Source organism: Pelodiscus sinensis, chromosome 28 (assembly GCF_049634645.1).
Source record: "Pelodiscus sinensis isolate JC-2024 chromosome 28, ASM4963464v1, whole genome shotgun sequence".
Taxonomy (NCBI): Eukaryota; Metazoa; Chordata; order Testudines; family Trionychidae; genus Pelodiscus; species Pelodiscus sinensis.
The window spans coordinates 14278755-14290029 of record NC_134738.1 but is presented as its reverse complement, the minus strand read 5'-3'; the positions used below and the strand labels follow the sequence as shown (position 1 = coordinate 14290029).

Here is an 11275-nt window from a genome sequence, read left to right as displayed (position 1 = left end):
GTTGAGCTGGGTCCCTGTTCCAGGGCTGCCAACTCGGGCTGGTTTTTGTGAGTCTCATGAGAGGTAGTAGGGGTGTTCTCCAGGCCCTCCAGCTTCTGGGGCCTGAGGATTTCATGAGTGTTTCTGCTTTCCTTTAGAAATATAAGTGTGTTCCTCCATTCCAGGGCTGCAGAGAGAAGCCTGAACCGAGCATGCTTGGTTCACAAGCACTCAGAAACCAGAGGGCAAAAACCCCCCCAAAAATGTGTAACAAATAGTCTGGTAGCACTTTATAGACTAACAAAACATGTCGATGGTATCGTGAGATTTTGTGGGCACAGCCCCCTTCTTCAGATGGCTGGAGTTTTGAGTTTAGGATGTGCAGACCCAAAATAAATAGAGAAGTGTGGGGCGGGGGTGGGGGTGTGGAGGAGAAGGCAGGGGTAGGAGACAGGGAGCAGAAGGTAGAGGGAATCAGTAAATATCTGAAGATTGGGTAGTTAAAACAAAGCAGATAAGAATCGAAGTCAATTGATAGTATCCTTCCTGACATATCAATTGACTTTGATTCTTATCTGCTTCCTTTTAACTACCCAATCTTCAGATACTGGGATAGAGCAGGTGGGATAGAGCAGGTTAAAGGGCTTGGTGGCAGGGGAGAGAGGCAGCAATCCTGGCTAATTAGGGACAGCTGAAACAGGGCGGCTGCAACTCAGTTAAGGTCCAGGTGAAGCTGATTGGGGCTGCCAGGAGGCCTCTTTTAAAATCCCTCCCTGCGGGTGGAGGGGGGAGAGTGTTGAGAAGGAGTTTAGAGAGTGAAGGAGAGATTTGGAGTGTGGAGGAAGACAAGGGCTAAGGAGACTGGAGGAGCCAAGTAGAGCAGTAGCAGCCCTGATAAAGGCTCTAGGGAGATGCCAAACACCAAAACAAGGTGAGTGAATCTTGTACTGTGACTCCTAAATTGTGGGGCAGTGCTAAGGGCCCAGGCATGGGATTGACTCCACAGCAATACTTACTAATTCCCTCTACCCTCTGCTCCCTGTCTCCCACCTCTTCCTTTTTTTCCTCCCTGCCTCTTCTCTCTCATTTATTTTGGGTCTGTATATCCTAAACTCAAAACTCCGGTCATCTGAAGAAGTGGGCTATGCCCATGAAAGCACATGATACCATCTACATCAGTGTTTCTTAAACTTTTTAAGACCGAGGAACACCAAACAATATTTTTTTTAACAAGGCACACCAAGGATTTCTTGTTGAAGAAAAAAAAAAAAAGTCAGGGGAGGGGGTTAAAGGGTTGGGGGAAAGTCATTGAGCAAAGAAATAAACTTAAAAAAAGTCACCTGCCCTTTTAAGGCTGGCCATTTTTAATTGTTCTCCATGGCATGCCTCCGACTGCATCCTGGCACACAGGTGTGCCACAGAACACAGTTTAAGAAACACCAATCTACATATTTTTTTTAGTCTATAAAGTGCTACCAGACCATTTGTTGTTTTTTTTCTGTATAGACTAACTCGGCTACCCCCTGAAGCTTTCCAAAATGTATGTGGGTTTAATCTCACTTTAAGTGAGACGGATGGTGTTTGGGGCCCTGATCCATGATTTTTCAACACATGGGGGGGGTTAACAATAAATAATAATGCATTAAATAGGAGCCCAATGTACCCTGTTAAAGAACTCCCCATCAAGAAAGGATCCAAGAGCTATCAAGCAATAAGTACCTGGCTATGAATTTTTCCAGGATGCTCTGTCATTCATTAGATCAAATTAGACAATTTGTGGAGACAGGAATGTGCAGGTACCACTTGGTAGGTGAGATACTGTACTACTGCTTACCCAAGATCTTTAAAAAGCCTAAATCAGGCCTGCCAAAAATCACAGGTTTGGCTTAAAAATCATGTGGTTTTTTTTTTTTTTTTTAAGCAAAGAACGTGGGTTGCGTTTCTTTTTGTGTCCTGGCTATTTCAGCCTTTACGGTTCACACTTACAAACATTTTCTCTGCTACCATAATAGCTACAAACTGAAATGAAGGCTGAGATCCAGGACTCCAGAAACTATAAGTTATAGTAAGGATATATATAAGGCTATAAGTAAGGTAGCTCTGAGGCCAGGTCTATACTAGACCCAGAGGGTCAACTTAAGGTACACATCTCCAGCTAAGTAAATAACATGACGCTGTCTTCACAGTGGGAGGTTAACAGGAGGAAACACTCCTGTCAGCTTTCCCTATTCCTTGTGAGGAGTAGATGCACCACTGCTGGCTGGATGCACCCTCAGCATTCAGTTTAGCAGGTCTTAAGTAGATCGATCTTCTGGCATTTGATTTATCAGATGTCCAGCGCATAAGCATAGACATGACCTGAGTAATCTTTCCTAGAGGTGGCTGTGTTAGTCTGTTTTGGCAATAACAACAAGGAGTCCGGTGGCACTTTTCAAGACTAACCAATTTATTAGGGTATTAGAGCACAAGTTTTTGTGAGCTACAAGTCACTTCCTAAGATGCTGAAGAGAAAAAGAAAGACAAAGGGGGGGAAAAAAAGGCTACAAAAAAATGGAATGAGACAACAATGCTAACATAAGGCCTCTGAAACACTTGCCTGCTCATGATTTTAAATGCTACAGGACCAGAACTCATTCTGTGTTCCAGAGTCATAGTATGTAGGACAACACTTATTCCTAACCACAGGGCATGGGCTCCAATTAATGTCTCATTTCAGGGGCAGCTGCAGTGGAAGTTTCTCTAATCTCTCTGTGTGCAAGCTATTGCTGAAGGCATAACGACTCATGTCTGCCTGAACAGACCCTGCGCTGTCAGAGCCCTACACTTGGTTTGCGAATAGCTTAAGCATGGAAGGAGTGTGAGAAAACTGACTTCTCTTCAGGCCTGCTGCAGATGAATGTGAATGTTAGGGCGAATCTGAAAATCTGCCTTTTTTGGAAGGTAATTTTGGTGCTTTTGTGCACCGCTTTGTATTGGGATGCAGTGGACAATTTTGAACACCTTCGAGCGTGGTGGCTTTGACAGTTCCACTCGAACAAGAATTGTTGCTTATTTTGGATGAGGGAGAACAGAATTCAAGTAACTTAGCAAAGGTCAGGAAGCTTATTAGCAGGGCTGGAAATAGAATCCAATCCTTCTGCACCCCAGATTACTGCCATAACCAGTGGACAACACTTGCACTCCAACACAGAGCACATTAGCTAGTGGTCCACGATAGCAGGTTTTGTTAAATATAAGTCCACAGTGTGATTCTGTTGAACAAAAAAAGCAAGCATCATTCTGGGCTGCATTAACAGGTGTTGTGAGCAAGACACGAGAAGTCATTCTTCCGCTGTACTCGGCACTGATTAGGCCGCAACTGGAGTACGGTATCCACTTCTGGGCGCCACATTGCAGGAAAGATGTGGAGAAACTGAAGGAGGTCCAGAGAAAGACGACAAAATTATTAAAGATCTAGAAAACATGATATAGGAGGGAAGACTGAAAGAACTGGGTTTCTTTAGTCTGGAAAAGAAGACTGAGGAAACAGAACAGCTTTCAAAAACCTAAAAGGGTGTTACTGGGAGGAAGGAGAACAATTTTTCTCCCTAACATCTCATGATGGATAGGACAAGAAGCAATGGGGTTAAACTGCAGCAAGGGAGGTTTAGGTTGAACACTAAGAAAAACTTCCTAACTGTCAGGGTGGTTAAGCCTAGGGACGTTGTGGAATCTCCATCACTGGAGATTTAGGAGCAGGTTGGACAGACACCTGTCAGGGATGGTCTAGAATGTGCTTTGTCCTGCCACGAGGGCAGGGGGCTGGACTTGACTTCTCAAGGTCCCTTCCAGTCCTAGTATTCTATAACCGTTTGCTCCAGGTCCTCTTACTACATTTGCTGAATCATCTATTATAAAGGAACATGCAGAAATATTTCCTGCAGTTGGCAAAGGGTTAACAGACATACTCAGAGTAACAGAAAGCCAACAGCTGCCTGTACTTAGGCCAGAGAAAGTCCACCAGCAAGGCTAGAGCAGCTGTTAGTTCCATAATTAGTCCAGCACTCTGGAAGGAAGGTGCCTTGGAGGAGGAAGGCCTACATTATTGAGGTAGGGAATGGCTTTCTGTGAGCTGTCTCTTGAGGGCATCGAATCTTTTTGAGCATTTTGTGTCTCCTCTGATAGTTGGACGTGTAGTTTGTTCATTTAACCAGGGTTTTGAATTGAACCAGAAGGGAGCCTTTTGGATCAAAAACCCTGAGGCTGGGAAATTGTTTGGAATGGACTTCACTGCTATTTCACCTCAGGCCTGACTCTGGCTAGCTTGGCTCCTGCTACTTTGGATAGAGGATGTGGGGGGGGGGGGGGGGGGGGGGGGGGGAAGGGGAGACAGTGGGGAAAACATACTTTGGATAGAGGATGTGTGGGGGGGAGGGGAGACAGTGGGGAAAACAGAATCAGCCAAAAGGAGCATAGAGAAAACCGAACGTGAGGCACAGAAATGAATGGAAAAATACAGCCAGTCTGTGTTGTGTTTAGGGCCTCCTATAGGTGCCAAATGAGATGGGGGAGGGGGGGAGAAGAGGGATCTTTCCTCCCTTACACTGAACTGGCCCATGGTAAGTATGCAAAAGGAGACAGAAGCAGGTGGGTGGGCCCCCTCCATAATTGGAGGGGGAAGAGGGACACAATTCCTCTGGCCCTGGGGATGAGGGAGTTCTGCTCTCCCTGAGGTGGTCTTGTTCTCTCCGTTGCCTCGCTGCAGGAGGAGTTCGGTGCTGAGATGACTCTCTTACTGGCTAAGTTAGGGATGGGCAAACACTGATTTTGCAGCCTGACAATGTGGACAATTAATGGGACCAGGAAAGATGGGAGCAGTAAACCAGGTTTCTGTCCCACTTAGTAATTCCCTCTGGTATTCATTTTTATGTGACTAATTAGAAAAAAAAAGTTACAAAAGCAAAAAGGAGCAATACATTGGGATTGATTTGTATCCAGCTGCAAATCTGCACAGTTTTAATACCAAAGCCCAACAGAGCCATGTCTACTCACATGAAATTACAGCAACTTCCCCGTATTAATGATATAGGCCTGTCAGTGGTAGTACATTGAAGCTTTTGTGGTTAGATGCAGCTTCTTCAAAAGGTGCATATGGTATTGTGCAGTGACTGTAGTAAGATCTGCAATGAAGACCTATCTTAATTCAGATTATCTATACTCTGGTTACCCCTTCTGAGTTTGCCTAATTCAAGTGAACGCAGCCATCCTGCACCACTGGAGCTGTTCAAAGGGGTTGTGTTAGCAGTTGCTGGGCTGTCATGCCTGTACCCCCATTGTGTGACCCACTCCGGTTACACAAATCACCACAATTGAGTTATGGGCTTTAGGTGTTCAGTTCAAGATGGGGCTACATTCTATATATAAATGAATTGCAGTTATAAGCAATGTTCCTTTGAATCTTTTCCATCCATGTTCAGATTTTTTTATATTTATGTGCAGAATAAATTTTATGTGCACCAATGCATGTGTCAATGTGCAACACCAACAGCAACACAAAACCTAGCTGTGGGCGCTCTACCAATCAGCTAGGAGGCATTTGAATCTCTCCTGAGTAGCCGCACAAGTGCCCAGCTTACAGGAAATACTGGTTATAAGCCCCATAAGGATTGGTTTTGCCTGTAAACACAAGTTCAGTATCTCTGCACATTGTGTTCTACTCCTCTGAGGGAGGCCGAAATCCATAGAATAACTCTAGCTAAGCTGGCTCAGATATTTTTTCTGGGTGGGGGAGGCTTTTTGAAACTGGAAACTTTCCAGAAAGGGGAAATATTTTTAAATTTCCATGTCTGTGCATTTAAACAGGAAAATGGGGGGGGGGGGGGGGGGAGGAGTCAGTTTTTTAACTTAACTTCTCCCCCATCCTAGAACAGACAAACTTGTGCTTTAGGTGTGTTGTCCTTGAAAACAGGGGAAATGGACAAGTTAAAAAAAGAATATTGCAAAAGCCCAAAACTTTCACTAAACAGACCCAAATATGCTGAACAAATGAAAAAATATTTTTTCAAAGGCCTTTCCCCTGCCCAAAGCATTCTCCCTAGGTCTCAAGGTTTTGCAGCCCTAGCAAAAGCATAAGCTATTCACCAGTGCACTGCCAGCTTGGATCACCCCTACCTTAGAAGGGATTACTTGAAAAGAGATTTTAATCTTTTCAATCCTATGGCCTATTTTTGTATAAATTAATACCTAACTAGCCAATAAATCCATGAATTTATCCCATGTGCTCAGCTTCTCCAGAATGGCCCACTAGTCTGTCTCTGGATGCAAAGTATCTTGGGGGCACATGATGTGAACTCTAATGTTGAAGTTAACTGCATGTGTTCTGGCTGACTCCATCCCCATGGAGGCCTTAGAACTCAACTTCATTTACAAGTTTGATTCCTTCAACAGAGGTATGGACAAAGATATTGGCTGGATGGCTCGTTATATTCCACATCCTAATGGCATCAAAAAACCAAACAATGGGGACTTGAGAACGCTTAGTACCTTCCCTATCTGCTTCATGTAGCATGGACGTTCTAATCAGCTTTTCCAGCTTTTTTGCCCACTTCTTTACCCCCCCCCCCCCCCCCCCCCCAGCTATTTATTTAAAGGTCCAGTTTCTAAGAACTCCATTCATCTGAAGTGGATTGTGCCCGTGAAAGTCTCCAAGGGTATGTCTACACAGCAAAGTTATTTTAAAATAAAACAGCTGTTATTTTGAAATAACTTTCCCAGCGTCTCTACACAAGCCAACTGCTATTTCAAAATTAATTCGAAGTAGCGGAGGGCTGATTTTGAAATTGGCAAACCTCGTTCCATGAGGAATAGCACCAATTTCGAAATTGCTATTTTGAAATAAGCGCTGTGTAGAGGCTTATTTTGAAATAGGGGGCCTCCAGCCCTTCCCAGGGTGCCCTGCTGGCCGCCCTGGCCACAAGGTAACTTCTGACCCGATGTCCTGCCGGAACCAGTTCTGGATGGCCTTAAATGTGAGTCAGCATCCAATCAGTGTGGACACGCTATTTCAAAATAGCAAAAAGCTATTTCGAAATGCATTTTGTGTGTAGACGCCTTATTTCGAAATAATGCATTTCGAAAGAACCATTTCAAAATTAGATATTTCAAAATAATGCTGTAGTGTAGACATACCCTAAGGTCCTGCGGGACTATTCATTATTTTTCCAGTTACAGAGGAATGCGGCTCCCCCTCTGAAGCTTTCCATCCCCATAGTCAGTCAAGGTCTGGTAGCAACTGTAAGGCATCTCAGGATCCTGTGATCCTGTTTGTTTCATCTTCAGGAGTGCAAAGTAACTGGAGTCTTCCCCACCCTGCCAGAGTTTGCCTGGTTGGTGCTTGCTTGGTATCTCCTGAGTTCTCCAAAGACAAGTCACTTTCGATTTGATGTCAGTTCAGAGGAAGGTGGCTGGCTCAGGATGAAAATCTGTGGGCCCGTTAGTACCCTCATCACCTGTTAAAAGGTGAGGCTCTTGGAACAGAATGGCCACATTTAATCCTTTCAGAGGAACTAACAAATTTCTATGCTGGGGTCACGTCTCAGTAGTTTTGGTGGTGACTTCCAGGTGCTGGTGAATTGACAGGAGCATCTAAGCAGACAGGTGTGAGAAACTCTAGGCCCTGGTCTGCACTAAGAGTCTATTTCAAAATAACCCCCTTGGGGTGGAAGTTATAAGCAGAGCATTAAACTACCAAGCGGTGGTGGAATTTGAAGTCTGTACTCCTGCTTTTCATCAAAAGCAATGCTAATTCCAAGATTATTTCGAAATGCCATTAGTGAGACCGCTATGGTACCACTATTTCAAAATAACTCCCCTCCAGAGTTATCTGAAGTAATTAGAGCCCCAGGAAGCCCTGGAGAGTAAGTGTGAGGTAGCGCGTCCACATAAACGGAGCTTGTCTTGGACTAATTTTGAGGCTTCCCCATAATGTGGGCAGGCTCGTTCAAATGTGTAAAATCGGGAGTTAATTTGAATTGACTAATTTTGAAATAGCTTTCTGGTGTAGACGTGGCCTGGGTGAGTACAGCTGCCCTTTTCAAGTGGTTAGACATCGGGCTTCCCTCTGCTTCCTCCAGATGGAAACAATTCACATGTTATTGGTATTAATGCTCCCCTGCACTACCCATATCCCCGTTAGCACAGGTTTCATAGCATAACCCCTTTTACCTCCTCCCAGCAGCTGAGCTCAACTTGGAAAAAAGGTACCAACAAAAGGCTTTTCTCCTCTGAGGGCCGCCCACTAGAGGGAAACCTGATATCACAAACACTTGCCCAGGACAGCTCATGATCCCATCTACATGTTTTGTTAGTCTTTAACGTGCTGCCAGACTATTCCTTGTTTTTTTTTTAAGTTTTTCTACTTGTCATGCACTCCCCCTCATTAAGGTATGCCCTGAACTCCACAGGAGTTGAAATCCTCATCCACAGCACCAAGTGGGAAAGAAATCCACCTACACTTCATCCTGCCACAACCTAGCTGCCTTTCTGCACCTCAGGTCTGACTCGGGAAAGCATGGACGCTCACGCTTAGCTTTAAAACACGTGCTGAAGAAATCCCATTCACTTCCAGCACAGGCTTAACGTTAGCCATGTGGTCAAGCGCTTGGCTAGACAGGGATTCATGCCTGAATTACTGCTCCAATTTGGCCCAAACCAGAAGCTCTTGAGCTAACAGAATAACTTGGCTGGCTGCGTAGCGGCAGAGTTTTATCTGCCTTTGTGTGGGGATGTAACTGTGTAGTGGTCAATTCGGAAGAACTTTGTACGTGTTAGTTTAGGGGTGGTGAGGCTTGCATTCCTTCCCCCCTTTTCCCTATATCTGATGAGCCAGAAGCAAGTCTTTGGGAACATACGCCACTAAAGATAAGTATTGTTGCCAGTATAGCAGGAACAGGTGTAAGATAACGGTAAAGGGCAAGAACGCATAAACAATTCTGTTTACCCTAACGTACTGATCACGTAAACAGGGCCAAAGAACAAGAAGATCCAGATCAATAACTAACAGCTAAGCCCTACATCAGCATGTAATGAGTAAGCCCTGGAAATTTCCAAACTGCCAAACAAGGCAGGAAAACTGTAATTTAAGGCTGCCTCAGAGCCTAGCAAATCGGACGTCACCGATGGGTTTTGGGTACCGGCACCTCGGAAGCTGCGGCAACCTCCCACTTCGTCCGCAGTCTACCCGGGATCCCAGGCTTGCAGGAAGGCACGTAAGATATGCCGCTTCTTTGTTATGTTGTTCTTCCAGTCATGGGGCATAGCTGTTAGCTGTCAGGAAATAAACCACTTGTGTGTGACAGATACCTGTGTGGTGTCCTTTGTGCTTTGGGAACCCAGTGTTGGACCTGAGACTTATTCTGGCCGGCTACAAACTGTCAGCAGGGTTAGTCCCTGTCTTTGCAATTCAGTCATTTTTCCCTGCACCATAAAGAACCTGGGCTGAGAATGTATTTGAGCTTTAGTGATGGTAAATGTATAAGCTCTGCTTCTCTCTTCCTGGGTCATGCTTTGTAAGTTCTGTTTTTAGCCACTTCTTTTTTCCTATGTATTCTGTAGTACAACGGCTCCCAACAGTTTTTATACCACAGACCGACAAATCCATTCATAAAATGCTTACTGGTTCGCCAAAAGTGTATTTGCACATTTACATATTCATTGTGCAAATCATGTTACCGCTCCACTGAAATACGTGTCCGCAGAGCCACTGCAAACAGTTGGTTTCAGCTCCGGCATCTGCTCAGACTGGCAGCCAGTGGTTCGTGGCCCGGCACTGGTCCGCAGACCAGCGGTTGCAAACAGCTGCTCTCGTAGTGCTGCTTGAATTGCCGCAACTGGCAAGAACCTGTCTCCTCTTGATTACCTCTGGCGGCTCTGAAATTAGGGTCAATTAACTATGTTACGCTGTAGTTGAACAGTAAAATTAGAAAACAAATCTACCGTGGGTAGCTCGGCATTGGTTTGCGTGGGTGGGAGAATGCAACAGGGAGCCAGATGTGCTGCTAAAAGAATGTTTAACAAGTTTCCCTTTCAAAGAGGGGTGACAGACTCATCCTGCTGCTTCTCTGTGAAGAGAAACTCCAGAGCTAGTCCCCACTCAGACAGCTGCAGGCCCCTTCTGCTGGAGAAAAGGCGCGGCAGCCCATTTCCCACTGAATGGATTCTGCGAGCACTCCCTTTTTATTTCGTATTGTGCAAATAGGAGTCTAGTCTAGCTTTTGACTCAATGTTTGTTTAAAAAAAAAAACCCCATGTCAGCCTTACACTATATGCTGTGTGTGTATATATAATAGAAGGAAAGGACTGGTAGAACTGAAGCAGTTTCCAATGATTTTTTTTTTCCAGTGCAATAAGGAATTAACTATATTCACCAAGTAATGCCTCAATTAGCGGCCACATGCACGTGCACAAATAGATAATTTGGAGGCCTGTGAGCAGGGAGCTTTTCACAGCCTTGCTGCATCTGGGCTCTTCAGAGCTGTTCTGTTTAGTCTGCGCTATTTGTCATTCCGTTCCCAGGCGGGAGGAGGAGCTATAAATCTTACTCCTTTTGCAAGTTCTTTGGCTACCTCTGAAGTGCACGCTTCACCTCACGTGTGCTGAATTATCTATTCATTCTGCCACTATCTCCAGCAATGCCGCAGCCCTGCAGTCAATTGGATCACCTGAGACATCAATCCGTCATGTGAGGGCGTTTCTTTCTCTCGGGTCAGGTGCCTCATAGGTTCCTATTTATCAGTGTTGCCCCAAAGGAAGGTGTTTGGATTCTTCCCAAGTGCACATACGGCAGAGTGGGGAGGAGTAAGCCAGTGGGAAAGGGAAGGCAGGAATACGCTAGCTGGATTTTCATTCCACAGAGCTGAATTAAACAAATGCACAAATCAGCATTTTAAATAAAGGGCCCTGTGAGAACTGCATCGGAAACAGCCCTTCCTAATCCTCTGTAAGGCCTTGTCTATACTTGCCTGGACAGTGACGCTCCAGAAATCAATCTTCCGGGGTTTGATTTAGCAGGCCTAATAAGGACATGCTAAGTCAACCACTGATTATGCTCCCATTGATTCCAGTACTCAACCAGATCAGGAGGAAGGGCAGCCAATGGGAGTTTCTCCTGGTGACCTTCCTCCCAGCAGTAAGAAGAACTCGTGTACATTGACTCCATCTATGCTATTCACATCGCTGGAGTTGTGTAACCTTAGTTTGACTTTGCCTCCTAGGCTATGTCTACACTGCAGAGTTTTTTCATAAAAACTCATAGCACCCA

The 11275-nt window shown here is 45.1% G+C and overlaps 1 long non-coding RNA gene across 3 annotated transcripts in view; it reads left to right on the top strand.

The window, feature by feature from the left end:
* Nucleotides 1-773: 773 nt before the first annotated feature.
* Nucleotides 774-11275, top strand: part of LOC106732657 (uncharacterized) — a 118009-nt gene continuing 107507 nt past the window's right edge. For 2 of the 3 annotated variants that reach the window (XR_012897954.1, XR_012897955.1), the window contains exon 1: nucleotides 4023-4068. This is a non-coding gene — a long non-coding RNA (uncharacterized LOC106732657). Of the gene's footprint in view, nucleotides 911-2695; nucleotides 2920-4022; nucleotides 4069-11275 lie in introns of those variants that run through there. The other variant, XR_012897953.1, reaches the window with a different exon arrangement.